Consider the following 17,744-nt stretch of genomic DNA (forward strand, 5'->3'; position numbering starts at 1 on the left):
TGTGGCTCTGGTGTAGGCCGGCGGTTACAGCTCCGATTAGACCCCTAGCCTGGGAACCTCCATATGGCCAGGCCACGGCCCTAAAAAGCAAAAAAAGAAAAGAAAAGAAAGGAAAAAACTGGCCTCTAAGAAACAATGGAAAATTACCTAGGGTCGTATGGCTCAAAAAAATAAAAAACAAATAAAAAAGAGCAAACTCAGGACTCAAACCCAGATGCCGAAGCTGGAATCCATGCTCTTCATTATTCCCCGCACTCCCCCTCCTACACATGCCACGCTTCTTAAGAGGGGAAGGGGTGTGGAGAAGCCCTAAAGGGGGAAACACCACGCTGTAAAGCAAGTTCCTGGAAGATATGTCTCAGGAGGGAAGGGAAATCTGAGCAAGGCCCTGGACTTGCTGGGGTCAAGGAGTGCCTTCTTTGGCTGGACAGCGCCGGTTTCCAGCAATCCAAGGGGCCCTTGTGACCCAAAGGCTCTCCAAGCAGGGCTCTCGCAGCCCTCTGCTTGCCCGCCTGCTCCTGGCTTCCCTCCAGCAGGCTGGTGATCCGGGCTCCCCCGCAGCCATCTGTCCATCTGCCCGTCCACCCGCCAGGAACAGCACCGGGGCTGCCCAGCACGGGAGGAAGTGAGCGGGCAAGTCCCTCCTGGCCAGCCGAGCCCTGAGCTCTCCCCACGAGGCTGACTCAGCCAGGAACTGCCCTGGGCCACTTGTAACAGAAGGGGCCTGTCCTTACCTTTACCCTGGAACAGAGATGTCAAGGCCGGGAGGGGCTCACCGCCACCCACCGCCCGCAGGAGCAAGGGGCAAGGCGGCAGGTTTGGAGGTGGTTGGGGGGGGGGTACCAGGTCTGCCCAGACCCATAGGCGGGACTCCCAGGCACCTTGAAGGCCACCCTCTTCTCAGGTCTCAGCGTAGGGTTTGTCTGCGGGTGCCTTTGAGTCCTGTCTTAGACTCTCCTCCACGTGGAGGGGGCTCCAGAAGGCAATGGGTCCCAGGACTCAGGGAGGCAGCTGCTCCACCTTCCTGAGGATGGCCACCCTAGCCACAGCACCCTAGGGAGCCCCCCAAACTTGGGCCAGAGCCATAACCCACTTAGGGTGGCAGAGTCCTATCAAACTCCTGTCCCGGGTCCAACACTTCACTCCTCACCCCCCACTCCAACACACATCAGCGGCATCAGTCTTTGTGTGACAGGTGTCTGCCCACACTCTGTAGCGACCTGGCTGCAGCAGGGAAATGAGGGGGCAGGAAGGAGGTGAAAAGTCGTCTAAGCCTCCACCTGCACCTGTGAGGTGAGCAGTCCTGGGCCAGGCAAGGATGCCAGAGTGACTGAGTCTGCAACAGCTGGGAAGGGCATGGGTCTTGCCCCAGTCACAGGCAGGGCAATCAAGGGCGGAGCAACCAGGCTTGAAGCCAGTGGCTTCTCAGAAGCACTGTCTCCTTGGGGACAATTTTTATCATGACTGATTTTGAGTAATAATTTTTTTTAAACATGGTGAATTTAGTGTTTGACAAAAGTGGTAAGGTGTGGGAGTTCCTGTTGTGGGACAGCAGAAACCAACCCAACTACTATCCATGAGGATGCGGGCTCGATCCTTGGCCTCACTCAGTGGGTCAAGGATCTGGCATTGCCTTGAGTTATGGTGTAGGTTGCAGACACGGCTTGGCTCTGGCACTGCTGGGACTGTAGGGTGGTAGCTACAGCTAGCCTGGGGATTTCCATATGCCGCAGGTATAGCCCTAAAAAAAGCAAAAAAAAAAAAAAAAAAGGCAGTAAGTTGTGTCTTTTAGGTAACTCAGAGTCCCTGGGTGAGGGTGGGGGGTAGACATCAGGACTGGCTGGGGACTTCATGCCCAGAAGCCACCACGAGGACATTAGATAACAAACATGTTGAGACTGGCTGTTCTAACAACACCCACCCCAACCTCCCATCTTGCACAAACTGGAAATTCCAAAGGTTTAGATAGAATAAGCCAAATCCTTTCCTTAGCCGTGGTCAGAATACTGACGTCCAACTTTCAGCTACTCTTGTTTTTTTTTTTTTTTTTTTTTTTTAGATTTTATGCACCCAAAATAGATTTTATTTTTTCTCAGCTACTCTTGTAAATAATTGCCTTTGCCACCTTTCCCTGTGTTTAAGTTTTGTTGTTGTTGTTGTTGTTTTGGCTGCACATGAAGCATATGGAAGGTTCCGGGCCAGGGATTGAACCTGTGCTACTGTAGAGTTAAAGTCAAATCCTTGACCCGCTGTGCCACAGTGGGAACTCCGTGTTTAAGTTTCTTTTCTTTTTTTGCTCTTTAGGGCAGCACCTGCAGCATATGGAGGCTCCCAGGCTAGGGGTGGAATCGGAGCTAGTAGCCGCTGGCCTACACCACAGCCACAGCAATGCCAGATCCGAGCTTCATTTGTGACCTACACCACAGCTCATGGCAACACCGGATCCTTAACTGGCAAGGTCAGGAATCGAACCTGCATCCTCATGGATCCTAGTCAGGTTTGTTACCACTGAACCACCACAGGAAGTCCCTGTGTTTAAGTTCTGATAAGAGCAATGAAGTCTCTGGGCCTTTCAAACTCAGGATGGGTGCAGCGCCACCTTGCCTTGTTCCCTCACTTGTGACCCGCTGCCTCCGGAGACTGAGGGGTGAATAAATACAAGCTCTGCTAAAGGCTGGAACTTTCTCATCAATGCTGCTAGAATCCAAAGCACATCCATAGCTAGGACACATGAGAACCAAGACTCAAACCAGACCTGCCATCAAGGCAGGATGCCAGCCTGGGATCCTGAGAGTCCTAAGGAAGTTGCGTCCAGATGTGGCAAGACAGGGAAGGGCTCATACTGTTGTGATGATTCGTGTGGGGCTCATGCTATTGTGATGTGTGGGTTGTTCCTTCACACATACACACCCCACGTCAGCAAAGTTTGCTTTTCTTCGGGGGGTGTTTGTGGGTTTCTTTGGCCATGCCCGAGGCAATGGCCAGAGTGACAATGCTGGATCCTTAACCCACGGAGCCACCAGGGAGCTCCCAGCAAAGACTCTTTGCATGTGATATGAGCTCAGCAAATAGTTGCTAAATGGAAATTTGAGCCTAGGTTTTGGACTCGAAAAGAGCCTCTTGTCCCAGCCCTTTGCACAATTGTAGGCACCTAATTCCCATACATGATGCTTTTCCATCCCCCCGGCCTTAACCTGTGCCCTCCTCTTTCCTCTACCTAGAATTCTTCCCACCTCTCCACTTGTCACTTGGCTAACTCCTTTTCGTCCTTTAAATTTCACTCTACATCTCATTTCTTTTCTTCCTTTCTTTTTTTTTCTTTTTTCTTTTTTTTTGTCTTTTCTAGGGCCGCTCCCGCGGCATATGGAGTTTCCCAGGCTAGGGGTCCAATCAGAGCTGTAGCCACCGGCCTACACCACAGCCACAGCAATGCCAGATCCTTAACCCCCCTGAGCGAGGCCAGGGATCAGACCCGCAACCTCATGGATCCTAGTCAGGCTCATTACCACTGAGCCACTACAGAAACTCCTACGTCTCATTTCTTCCAGGAAGTCGTTGCCAACCCTCTGGGTCTGGACTCTGTGGCCGTCTTATGTGCCCCCCTCCATGCCTATACTTCCTTCCTGTATGAGTGTGTATGCCATGGGATTTGTAATTGCCTGTTGCATAGCCTGTGTCCTCAAGGGCAGGGACTGCCCCTTGGCCATGCCCGTGCTCCTGTGCTTAGCACGTAGAAGATGCTTGCTAGATGTTTATGCATCAACTATAGTAAGGACACTGATTTCTTCCCCCTCCTTTCCAAAGCTAACCTGAAGTTCAACTGCCTACCAGGTGAGGCATAAGACTTACCTCTTACAGAGAGAAATCCATTTTATAAAAAGCCTTCAAGTCCAAAGAAATAATATCTCAAGGTGAAAGCTCAGGCACCTTGGCTGATGTAAGGGTTTCCTCCTGGCAAATAACACCTGGGGCTGACACTGCTAAGAACCCGTGGTAGGAGTGGGTGTGTGTTGAGACACAAGGAGGATGTTTTTAGGCCCTGGGCATCCCTCTCACCCAGTGGTACTATGTGTGGTGATTTATTGAGCAGCCGGAAAGGGAAGCAGTGTGGGTTTACTGAGTGCACGATCCTGTGGGGCTGGCAGAGCTTCACTCCACAGCAGTAGCTATCCCTGGATCTGTGGAGAAAGGGGAATGGGTTCAAGAACTTACTTTATTTGGGAGTTCCTGTTGTGGTGCAGGGGAAACGAATCTGACTAGGAACCATGAGGTTGCAAGTTCAATCTGGGCTCGCTCAGTGGGTTAAGGATCCGGCGTTGCCGTGAGCTGTGGTGTAGGTGGCAGACACGGCTCAGATCTGATGTGGCTGTGGCTGTGTCGTAGGCCAGCAGCTATAGCTCTGATTCGACCCCTACCCGGGGAACCTGCATATGCCACGGGAGTGGCCCTAAAAAAAAGGCAATAAAAAAAAAACAACTTTATTTGCTTCATTGTTCTGTCCATTTATTTCGTGCTGATTTAACTGCCAAGATGCGGTGATGGTAGGCATATTTGTGCATATATACAGTGTGCTCGAGGTTGAGGACTGGGCACAGGTGGATAGTAGGATTGTGTGTGTGTGTGTTTCACTCCTCTGCAGACACTGGTGTGTCGCTCTGCCTCCAGGTCTGTCAGGGAAGTGAGGAGGGAAGAAAGAGTAAGAATGTTTATTGAGCACCTGTTCTATACCAGACAGTTTATGACCTTTATCTTGTTTAGATCCCATTTAACAGATGAGGAACCGGAAGTTCAGGAGGTTAGGTAACTTGCCAAAGGACATAGGAATAATTTGGGGTCCCGATTGTTGTGTTCAGTGCATGTCTGCTCTACCGTTTCCAGACTGACTTCTAACTTGACGTTTAGGGTGTGGTATCTAGGACAGGAAACAGAAGTAAAGCACTGATTGAGGAGTTCCCATCGTGGCACAGCGGAAACAAATCCGTCTAGGAACCATGAGGTTGCAGGTTTGATCTCTGGCCTTGTTCGGTGGGTTAAGGATCCGGCGTTGTCGTGAGCTGTGTGGTGTAGGTCGCAGATGCAGCTTGGACCCTGCGTTGCTGTGGCTGTGGTGTAGGCCGGCAACTGTAGCTCCAACTGGACCCCTAACCAGGGAACCTCCATATGCTGCAGGTGTGGCTGTAAAAAAAAAAGCACTGATTGAGCCCTGTTAAGAGGAAAGGTTAAACATTCAGGCTCTGGGTCAGTTCATACTGACCAAATTCAAATCCTACCTCTGTGCCTTCACTGTGTGACCTTCATATATGGTGGATGGCCTTGGTGCATCAGTGCCTTTTTTTAAAAAAGTCACAAATTTTCCTTTTTTTGTTCTTATTTTAATGTTCCCCCCCACCGTGACATATGGAAGTTCTCCAGGTGAGAGACTGAATTTGAGCCACAGCTGCAACTTAAAGTACCAGATCCTTTAACCCACTGTGCTGGGCTGTGGATGGAAGCCACACCTCCACAGTGATCCAAGCCACTGCAGTCAGATTCTTAACCCCTGCACCGTGGTGGGAACTCCACAAATTTCTCTTTATTAAGTAGTCAGGTCCAAGCAACTTAATATTTATGTTCTAACAGCATAGCCATCTGAAAAAAAAAATACACATAATACACATTAGTTGAAATAGGAAAAAAATTTTTTTTTCTTTTTAGGGCCACACTTGAGGCATATGGAGGTTCCCAGGCTAGGGGTCAAATCAGAACTGTAGCTGCAGGCCTACACCAACCACAGCCACAGCAACTTGAGATCCGAGCCGTGTCTGCGACCTACACCACAGCTCACAACGCCGGATCCTTAACCCAGGGAGGTTAAGGGATCAAACCTGTGTCCTCCTGGATGCTAGTCAGATTCGTTAACCACTAAGCCATGACGGGAATTTCGAAAATAATTTTTTCTTGAATTACCGCAGTTACTAACGGGATAAATGTGATTGTTGGGCATTGCACTGCTTCTCTTACTTTGGGATCGGAGGGAACCCCGATACACTCATTTCCTGTTCCACACTGATTTCATGTTGAAAAATCCAGTTTTGCAAAAATTATGACGTCATTGGTGGGACTATAGCGCCATCTACTGTAGGAACAGTGAGGTGCCCTGAGCTGGTAGTTCATATGACGTCTGAGAGACATTGAGTTTTGTTGTATCCCTGAAATTTTTCAAATATCCTGCGACCTCCCTGTGGCACCCTAGAGCACTTTGGCACATAGTTTGGGAGTGTAGCATTAGGGACTATCCAAGGGCAATTGGGCAATTGACTTATCTCTTCTGTGCCTTGGATTCCCCACCTGTAACATATGGGTAATAATACCTAGCTGATGAGATTTTCATGAGGTTTAAATGAGGTGTTTCTAAAGCACCTACACGACAGTGCATGACACTCTATACGGGAGTCACCTGGGAGAGTTAAAAGCTACGGCTGCCTGGAGCTCTACCCACAGGTTCTGATGTATTTGGTTGGGGTGAGGCTCCAGCATGGAAGTTACTTTTTTTAAAAAGTATCCCAGGAGGAGTTCCTGTAGTGGCTCAGTGGTTAACGAATCCGACTAGGAACCATGAGGTTGCCGGTTCAATCCCTGGCCTTGCTCAGTGGGTTAAGGATCCCGCGTTGCTGTGGCTGTGGTGTAGGCTGACGGCTACAGCTCCGATTTGACCCCTGGCCTAGGAACCTCCATATGTCGTGGGAGCAGCCCAAGAAATGGCAAAAAGATAAAAATAAATAAATAAATAAAATAAAGTATCCCATGAGATTTTAATGTTGAGCCAAAGCTGAGAGTCACTAGCACATAGTAAGTACACTATTTTAAGAATAAAAGTAATATTTTTTTGACGGAGTCTCCTTGCCTGTCTGCTTGCCTCTCTCACAAGCATCTTAATCTATTTCTTGCATATCAAAAAAAAGAATAAAAGTAATATTTTTTTTAGGGTTATGCAGAAAGAACACAGACCTAGGTATCGGAAGTCCTGAATTCTAGAACTTTTTTCTGATGTAGGGGCTGTGCGGTCTTGGGCAAAATCACTTGCCCTCTCTTAACGACTCTTCTTCTATGTAAAATGATGGTAATTTGTCCAGTCCTTATTCACAGGGTTATCATGACATGTGAAGTAATGTGCATGAAACTGCTCTTTGAATTGTCTCACATAGCACTATACCAAAGTAAGGCATCGTCGGGAAGCAGAAGATGTGATCTCTTTCCTCAAAGAGTAACAAAAACCCAGGGCACTCGAGGGCCACTGCCCTCTAATGGTCTGTGCACCATGGAGAGACCATTAGACTCATAGCTGAGATGATGGAAGCACATGGGCCCCATCCCAGCAGGGGTGGAAGGACCACGGCCTAGGGGTTGAATCAGAGCTGCAGTATTGGAAAATCCCAGAAGGGGGCAGCCTTGTCCCAGCCCCAGGCAGGTCTGAGTATATCACCCAACCCAATTTGTTTTTAAAAAGTTGAAGTGAATGTTTACAGATTTTATTTACTTTATTTTTATTAGGCACTGTACCATAATACATAAAGTAATTACAGACACAAGAATTAAAACCAGAACAACAATGTACAACCTATAAAGGACATGAAAGCTCATTTTTACATGCTTAAGGCTCTTTGGCAGTAAATGTTTCTCTAGATTTCTTTTTAATCACCATTTGGATGTTTGATGATTACATCCATGTTTATACTGGGCGTACACATCAGCCACAAATTAGGTGTGCACATGTAATGAAAGCAGTTAACAGTGTTATTTCAGTAGTTATTTCAGTATTTTCAGTAGTTATTTTTTAGTTATTTCAGTACTTGTTTCAGTAGTTAGGAGACAAAGCACTAGGGGTTTTTTGGTTTTTTTTTTTTTTTTTTTTTTTGCTTTTTAGGGCCACACCCACGGCAGAGGGAAGTTCCCAGGCTAGGGGTTGAATCAGAGCTACAGCTGCTGGCCTATGCCACAGCCGCAGCAAGGTCAGATCAGAGCCATGTCTGCAACCTACACCACAGCTCACTGCAATACCAGATCCCCAACTCTCTGAAGGAGGCCAGGGATCGAACCCGCATCCTCGTGAATACTAGCAAGGTTCGTTACTGCTGGACCACAATGGAAACTCCCACAAAGCACCAGTTTTAACCAAGTAACAATAACACTTCATCCTTTCACTCTGAACATAGACCAAGTTCAAGGGAAATCAAGCCCCAGGTCCCCAGAACTCCCTTTCTGCAGTCTGTATGAAAATGTACAGGGCTTCTATTTAACTCCAAGTATCCTGATCATAATAGCTACCATTTATTGAACGACTACTGTGTGCCAGATGCTTCACGAACTCTTCCTGACAGCACGTTAACAGACAGCAGAGGTCACGACCACCGTCATTTTCCAGGTGAGGGAACAATTCAGAGAATTACCGCCCACGGTCACACAGCGGTACAAGGAGAACAAGGGTGACCGGAGCGTCTCTTTGCCCAGCTCATGATAATTTGCAACACTACTCAGCTGTTCTAGTCCCAGGAGACTCTCTGAGGTCTAGTCCAAGCTCCGGCGGGATTCTGTAAAGAGGCATCTTTCACCACAGCTCCCACTTGAGCTGCCCTCTAGCTTTATGACCCTGAGGCTCAGAGGTACCTGGTACCTCCTCCCAGAATGCAAGGCGTCGCCCAGGGTCACAAATCAAGGGGAACTAGGGCATGGCTGGAATAACAGTATGAATCGGAGGGATGAAGTAAGGGACAGACAGGTTGGCTTTTCAGTCTATTGCTGGACCTTAATGGAAACTGTGTTTATACGCTGTGTAGGCGCTGTCTGAATCCAGGGGAAGTGGCAGCAGGAGGGCTGGTCTATGTAGTTTCAGGGCCTCTGCACTGAGCCCAGGCTTTCTGTGACAACGGTGAAAATCATGTTGAAAACCTAGGATAAGACTAACCATTAGAATAATGCGATGCTTTATATGAACCCCTTTTCATTTAGTGTTTCTCTGATCATTTAGTGACCCTTCGAAATGATCAACAGTGAGCACCTGTCGTGGCGCAGCAGCAGAAACAAATCTGACCAGTATCCATGAGGATGCAGGTTCAATCCCTGGCCTTGCTCAGTGGGTCAGTGATCCGATGTTGGCATGAGCTGTGGTGTAGATCTCAGATGCGGTTCAGATCCCGCGTTGCGGTGGCTGTGACCTAGGCCGGCAGCTGCAACTCCAATTCGACCCCTAGCCTGTGAACTTCCCTATGCCATGGTGCAGCTCTTAAAAAAAGCAAAAAAAAAGAGGAAAACATAAAAATCTTTTAAAAAAGAGAGCGGAAGACCAAAAAATGATCAGCAGTTATCTACAATACATATGGTGGATGTTAAAGCTGTTCATCAAAATATTCCTCCTCTCTGCCTTCTGGCCACAGGCTAGGATTGCATTGCCTAGTCCCTGGTCCCTGGTGACTGGGTGCAGGCAATCTGGTGAAAGTGGAAGTGATGGTATCACTTCCAGGCTGGAGCATTTAATTCCTTTGTGGGCCCTTCCGAGCTTCCTTCCCCTCTGCCCCAGCTGGTAATGCTCCAGATGGTGGCTGCTCTGTCACTCTAAGTCTGGAGTGAGGACAGCATGGAGTAGAGGTCCCATCTGACCCAGAAAGGATATGCAGAATAAATGAGAAGGAAACCTTTGTTATTTGAAGTCACTGGAGATTGGGTTTTGATGCTATTCTCACTGCATCATAACCTAGGCTGCTCTGACTGGCAGAGTGTATGTAACAGCTACCTATCACTGTGCACTGGGTCAAGGTAGAGGAACTGGGAGTTCCCGTCATGGTGCAGTGGTTAACGAATCCAACTAGGAACCATGAGGTTGCGGGTTCGATCCCTACCCTTGCTCAGTGGGTTAACGATCCGGTGTTGCTGTGAGCTGTGGTATAGGTCGCAGACGCGGCTCAGATCCTGCATTGCTATAGCTCTGGCGTAGGCCGGTGACTACAATTCCAATTCGACCCCTAGCCTGGGAACTTCCATATGCCATGGGAGCGGCCCAAGAAATGGCAAAAAGACAAATAAATAAATAAATAAATAAATAAAGTCCATTAAAAGCTAGACCTAAAAGGCTACATTACATGGTAGGGTTCCTCTGTGGCACAACGGAATCAGTGGTGTCTCTGCAGCGACGGGATGAAGGTTGGATCCCTGGCCTGGTACAGTGAGTTAAGGATCCAGTGTTGCTACAGCTGCCGTTTTTATATAAACATATCATTTCGTATCTCTTGGTAATCAGATCACGCCCCCCCAACCCTGAATTCCAGGTGCCTCAGGACAGCCAAAAGCAAAAAAAAAAAAAAAAAAAGCGAAAACAAGGCCACGTGTTGTTTGATTCCATGTATATGAAAAGTCTAGAATAGGCACATTTATAGAGACAAAAAGTAGGTGCGTGGTGGGGGCCAGGGCTAGTGGGCGGGAAGAATGGGGAGTGACTGTTAATGGGTGTGGGGTTTCTTTGGGGGTTGATAAAAGTGTTCTGGAGTTAGATAGTGGTATTGGTGGTATAACTGTGTGACTACACGAAAACCCACTGAACTGTACACCTTTTTTTCCTTTGGCCAAGGTGTGCAGCAGCTTGATGTGGGATCTCAGTTCCCTGACTGGGGCTTGAACCTGGGCCGAAGGGGTAAAATAACTAAATCCTAGTTACTAGACCACCAGAAGCTCCCTGTGAATTTTTTTTTCTTTTTAAAGGACCACACTTGCAATATATGGAAGCTCCCAGACTAGGGGTTGACCTACACCACAGCCACAGCAACTCAGGATCTGAGCCAAGTCTTCCACCTGCACCGAAGCTCATAGCAACACTGGATCCTCTTTTCTGTTTTGTTATTTGGGGTTTTTTTGTTTGTTTTTGCATTTTTAGGGCTGCACCCGCGGCGGCGTATGGAGCTTCCCAGGCTAGCGGTCTAATCAGAGTTACAGCTATCAGGCTACATCATAGCCACAGCAACTCGGGATCCGAGCCCTGTCTGTGACCTACACCACAGCTCATGGCAATGCCGGGTCCCTAATCCACTGAACAAGGCCAGGGATCAAACCTGCAACCTCATGGTTCCTAGTCGGATTCATTTCTGCTGCGTCATGACGGGAACTCCAGCAACACTGGATCCTTAACCCACAGAGCAAGGCCAGGGATCAAAGCCAATGGATACTACTCAGATTCTTAACCTGCTGAGCTACCACGGGAATTCCCAAAGGCCATTAAGTTTTTGATGTTGCTTTTTGTTTTGGCTGCCCCTGGGTATGTGGAGTTCCTGGGCCAGGGATCAGATCCTAACCACAGTTGCCAATGCCTGATCCTTAACCCACTGTGCCAGGCCAGGGATCGAACCTGCCACCGAGTGCTCTAGAGACATGGGCCAATCCCATTGTGACACAGCAGGAACTCTTCCCTGTGAACATTTAAATGATGAATTTTATGTGTGAATTATGTTTCAATTTTAAAAAGTGAATTAAAAAAAAAATCCCTTTCTCGGCCAGTTTCCTCATCTATGAAATTAATAGTCCACCTGACAGATTGTTGTGTGGAATGATTCAGTGTAAGAGCGTGGTCTGGGGCTGGAGGCTTGGGGAGCGATCAGCTCCTGCCCAGGATGCTGGATCTGGCTCAGCACCTCTGTGTGGTCTTGGGGAGCCCAGTTCACTTGACTAAGCTTCGCGTTTTTCATCTGCAAAATGAAAGAGCTGGATCAGATGAATATTCTGAACCCTCCCAGCCTGGCCAGGACCTATGACGCTCCTTGATGGATAGAAACACTAAGCATAATAATGTGTTTGTACAGCTCTGGACATTTTTCAAAGCACTTTCAAGTAACTTATTTCATTCACTACCTCCCCTAACGTTTAATTTATTCCATCACAACACAATGATAATCAAGCTTCAGAGAAACAAATGATGAATCAGCAGGAAGCAGAGGCCGAGAGATGATGGGCCACAGAGTGAAGACACACTGGTGCAGAACGGCCCCCGTTCAGTGTGGCTGCAGAAGCTCGCACCTGCTCCAGATGTTAGGGGCACAGAGCCCAAGGCTGGAACCAGGTGCCAGAGCCTCCCTCCCCACGCCAGCTCCCAGGCAGGCGATGGCAGAGCTGCCCATGAGCTCAGTGGGTTCATCATAGACACCACCCCAGAGGCCCTTCCCCAGCTGGCAGAGGTTCCCAGGTGCCAGAGACCCACTCTGTTGCAGGTCGGTGGTGATGTAATTTTCAAACCACTTCCTATATATGCTTTCGGTCTCTGGAGAGTTCTTTTTGGTTTTGTTGGCTGGAAGCTACACAGGGCAGCACCTCCCAGCATTTATTTATTTATTTTTCTTTAAACATTTGTCTTTGTTTTGTTTTTTTTTTTTTCCTTTTTACGGCTGCACCTGCAGCATATGGACGTTCCCAGTCCAGAGGTGGAATGTGAGCTGCAGCTGGTGTACACCACAGCCTACACCACAGCCCCAGCCCAGCAATGCAGGATCTGAGTTGCTCATGGGACTTAACACGCCTCAGCTTGCGGCAACGCCAGATCCTTAACCCACTGAACAAGGCTGGGGATTGAATCCGTATCCTCACAGAGACTATGCTGGGTCCTTAACCTGCTGAGCCACAGTGGGAACTCCTCTCCCAGCATTTTAGGACTGCACAGAGGGTGTCCTTTTTCCTTTCTTCCTTACACGTAGGGAGAAGGAGCCCAGGGCCTCCCCAGGAGATCTTGCTCTGGCCTGGGGGGGGGGTGCCCAGGTCCAACTCTGTCACTCTGAGAGGGGAGAGCTGCTGCCTCCCCATCTCCCCCACTAGCTGCCCCTTCTGGTGCTTTGGTGCCTTGTCCCTCCCCCAGGGCTCTGGGCTGAGCCGAAAATGCACCCAAGGGAGGGGAAGGCAGTGCTGTGGATACAAGGCCCGCCCACAGGTAACCAGGTGAGGCTGAGCCCTGCGAGGGGCTCTGGGGACTGATTTGCCAAGAGACTCGAGTCTCCAGCACGGAGGACAGACAGACGGGAAGGATGGAGGATGGAGGATGAGCTGGGGTCAGAGCCGGAGCGCTTGGGGGGAGGGCTGGAAAGAGGGGAGCTGGTAATTCCCCTCAGATCATCCCCTCAGAGGGTCACAGGCATGGGAGCGGGTGGGGCCGGAGGGAGTACAGGAGCCTACGGGAACCAATCAACCGGGTCTCAAGGCCCTGGAGGTGGGGAGGTGACACTCCCAGAGGTGCCTGCCCTCAGATGGGACGGATTAGGCAAGTGGGAGGCCTTGCCTGGGGGTGGAGGGCGGCTGGAGGGAGTGAGCTGGGCCTGGGCCTGTGTGACCGGCCCTCCCCCTAGCCTCCCTCCCCTCCAACACCCAGGCTTTCACCTCAAGGAGGAGGGGCGCCCCAACATAACTCTCTCCCCTGCCCCCCCACCCCCATCCCACTTGTCCACTGTGACCTGGCAGGAGGCAAGAGGCAGGGGTGAGACAGGCAAGGAGGGAGGATGCGGTTCCTTCCAAACTTCCTCCCCTCCGGGAGGGACCATCATCCCCTGCCTGCCTTCGATTCCCTCAGGGCATCCTGGGGACAGACAAACACCCACAGCGGCCTCTCCCCAGGCCAGGCAATGCAATGATCAGGGTGGGAGCCTGCCCTGGCACCCTGGGCTCACTCTGGCCCCGCCAGTGCCCTGAGTCCCTCTGCTTAAGCCCTGGACAAGAGGCAGGAGTGGGTTGGGGTGAAGGCCGGGGTTTGTTGTGGCTGCGATAATGTCAGGGCTTCCCGGGCAAGAGAAAAGTGCAGTTTGCACATTGCTTACATTTTTCTTATGAGGCCAGGCTGGGAAATGGCTGGAAATGAAAGTGTGGGAGGGTGGAGAGTCTGTCCTTGAAGACAGTCTTTTTTGGTGCCACCTATGCCCCTAGGGGTGAGGGGAAGGGCATCTTGGTGGGGATCTCGTGCAGAGGATGCTGTGGGTGTGGGTACAAGGAGCTGCTGTGGTGTTCCCATCGATGTGCCCTGGACCCATGACCTCCAGCCAGCACTCCACTGCTTGCTCACCCTGCACCAGCCCCGCCTGACCAGACTCTCATCCTCACTGGACATGTAAAAGCAATCAATCACTGAGTGACATGTGGCAAAGCTGTCAGGCTATCCAAGTCCTGGAGGCCAGGGCTGGGACCAGGAGGGTGAGGGAGGGGAGAAGAGTCCTGAGACTGGCATGTGGATCCTGCTTCCTCCCATGGACCCTGTCCTTGGACGTGGGAGCTGGGGGGGGCGGGCAGTGAGACTGAGGTTTGGGGCTCCACCTCCTGCAGTACCTCTACTCTCTAATCTTCAGGGTGCTCCTTCTCCCCTGACCTCACCCACCTCTTCCTCAAAGTCTAAGACAAAGCTGACTGATTCCTTGCTGTCTCTGGTGCTTTCCCCAAGTCCCAGGCCCCAAGTCACTTCAACTGGCCTCGAACACCTGCCCTTTGTTCTCCTTTTCACTTTTCTTTTCTTTTTTTCTTTTTAGGGCGGTACCAGCAGCATATGGTGGTTCCCAGGCTAGGGGTCGAATCAGAGCTATAGCTGCCAGACTACACCGCAGCCATAGCAACACAAGATCTGAGCCGCATCTGCAACCTACACCACAGCTCAAGGCCACGCTGGATCCTCAACCCACTGGGCAAGGCCAGGGATCGAACCTGCGTCCTCATGGATACTAGCCAGATTCATTTCTGCTGAGCCATGAGAGGAACTTCCAGGAAGATATATTTTTAAAAAATTTTTGGGCACGCCCAAAGCACGTGGAGGTTTCTGGGCCAAGGATTGAACACACGCACACAGTAGCCACCTGAGCTGCTGCAGTGACCACACCAGGTTCTTAACCCACTGAGCCACAGGAGAACTCTCCTGATTTTTTTTTTAAACTAATGCCTTTATTTTTATTTATTTATTTATTTATTTATTTGGTCTTTTTGCCATTTCTTGGGCCACTCCTGCGGCATATGGAGGTTCCCAGGCTAGGGGTCGAATCGGAGCTGTAGCCGCCGGCCTGCACCAGAGCCACAGCAACCGCGGGATCTGAGCCGCATCTGCGACCTACACCACAGCTCACAGCTACGCCAGATCATTAACCCGCTGAGCAAGGGCAGGGACCGAACCCGCAACCTCATGGTTCCTAGTCGGATTCGTTAACCACTGCACCACAACGGGAACTCCAGAACTCTCCTGATTATTTGAATGACCAGTTTGCTGGAAAATCCCATTTGTAGCCAACAAGCTCTGGAGAAAAGGCAGAGCTACCCTGCAGTGAGCCCAGGGGCAGTCACTGCTGGGATCCGCTCACCAGGTACGTGTGCGCCATTCATTTATCATATTCTGCCTGCTTCCGGGGGCCTTGGAAGTGGACCCTGAGTCGTTTCTTTCTCAGAAAAGTTGGCTGTGTTCTTTGCGTTGCTCAGGAGTCTGGGCTGCGTGGAGGGATGACATTCCCCTGGCAGAGTCCCTCTCACATTGGACTTTCACTGGCCATTTGTCTTTTTGCCCCACTGGACGTTGGCCGACGGCAGCAGAGACAACGAGCATCTTGTTCACCATGTGCTCCCAAGCATCTGGTGGGTGCGTGGCATGGACCCAATGAACATTGTTGAATATGGAATAGCAGTCGTAATATGTTGCATTTAGTTGTGGGTCAAAAGTGAGCTTAGCCACAGCTTACGTGGCTTGAAATCATCATTACTCTGTTTAATACTTGCCTACTGCAAGCCAAGAGCTTTACCTGTTATCTCACTAATGGCAAAGCCACCTTATTACATAGATATTATAACTCCATTTGAAAGATAAGGAAACTCGGAGCTCCTGTTTTGACTCTGTGGTAAAGGAAGTATCCATGAGGACGTGGGTTCGATCCCCGGCCTTGCTCAGTCTGTTAAGGATCCGGTGTTGCCATGAGCTACAGTGTAGGCTGCAGATGGGGCTGGGATCTGGCGTTGCTGTTGCTGTGTTGTGTTGGCAGGTGGCTACAGCTCCGATTTGACCTCTAGCCTGGGAACTTCCACATACTGCAAGTGCGGCCCTAAAAAGACAAAAGAATGAAAGAAAGAAGGAGGGAGGGAAGAAGGAAGGAAGAAGGAAAAGGCAACAGAGGTTCGGAGAGAGATTGTGACTTGGGTAAGAGGCTCAAATTTGGACCAAGGCTCATTTACCTGCCAGTCCTAATCCTTTTTGATATACAACCTCTCTTATTTTTTTGCATTTTTTTTCAGGGCTGCGCCCTGAAGGGCTGCATATGGAGGTTCCCAGGCTAGGGGTCAAATCGGACTTACAGCTGCCAGCCTACACCACAGCTGCAGCAACACAAGGATTGAACCCACGTGCTCATGGATGCTAGTCGGGTTCATTAACCTCTTGAGCCATGAAGGGAACTCCCTATATACAACCTCTCCTATTTATAGTCATGGACCTGTGTGTTGGCTCTTTCTATATATAGAATGATTGGTTCACACATAGGGACCAGAAGAATGACTTCATCATTGTGTACAATTTAGATCAGTCCATCCTTGCCTCTTCAGAGACCTACATGAAGATGGTAGTTATCCTCTTATACAAAATGTCTTAGTTTGTTCAGGCTGCTATAATAACTATACATAGACTGGGTGGCTTAAATAGCAGGCATTTACTTCTCACAATCTGGAGGCTTAGAAGTCCCAGATCAAGGCACTGGCAGATTTGATGACTAGTAAGAGCTCACTTCCTGGTCCTTAGATGCTGTATCCTTTCATGGACTTTCCACCTCCAAATACCATCACATTGGGGATTAGGTTTCAATATATGACTTTTGAGGAAACACAAACATTCAGTCTATAGCAAAAGTAATTGTCTATAATGGCATTCATGGTGACAAGATTTCACGTGTGGCTGAGCATCAGAGAAACTGTTTTTTTTTTTTTTTTTTCTTTTTAAGGGCTGCACCTGCAGCATATGGAGGTTCCCAGGCTAGGGGTTCAATTGGAGATACAGCTGCTGGCCTTTGCCACAGCCACAGCAACTCCAGATCTGAGTCGAGTCTTCGACCTGCACCACAGCTCACAGCAACGCTGGATCCTTGACCCACTGAGCAAGGCCAGGGATCGAACCTGCAACCTCATGGTTCCTAGTTGGATTTGTTAACCACTGAGCCACGACGGGAACTCCGAAACAGTTTATCTTGAATCTGAGTGGGTGTGTAAATGTATAGGAACAGGTACCAGGCAGGATAAAATCCAAGACCTTACCATTGAGTAAATTCAATTTCCTTTGTGAAATAGTTGCTGAAAAGTCTGACCCTTAACTCTGCCTCCTTAAAATGCACCTTAGCCCACAGTCATTCAGTGTTTACCATGTGCTCCCTCAGATTGTCAGATTTTTGTTAAACAAATAAAAATTGTCAACTGTTTGTTTTCTACCTATTCCATTTCCTTAAAGAAATTGCCTGAGGGCAAGGACTCTCTGCCAGCTTTGCTAGGTGTTCAATCATTGTTTCCAACGATAATAACAATTATGAAAGAGGAAAAGGTATGCTTTCTAGTTAGTAGAGGAACAAATTTGAGCCCTGGGTGCTCAGCCCCACCCCCTGGCTATGGGGTACCCCATGCGAAGAAAGACAAGGCTCTTTTCTTTAAGGGCTTGCAGTCTTGTGTGTTCTTCCTCAGGTAGTGGAAGGTAATGGCTGAAGAAGATCTGTTTTCCTCCCGCCTAAGGGAGTCTCTTGAACAGGCAAAGGGGG

Source organism: Sus scrofa, chromosome 18 (genome assembly GCF_000003025.6).
Source record: "Sus scrofa isolate TJ Tabasco breed Duroc chromosome 18, Sscrofa11.1, whole genome shotgun sequence".
Lineage (NCBI taxonomy): Eukaryota > Metazoa > Chordata > Mammalia > Artiodactyla > Suidae > Sus > Sus scrofa.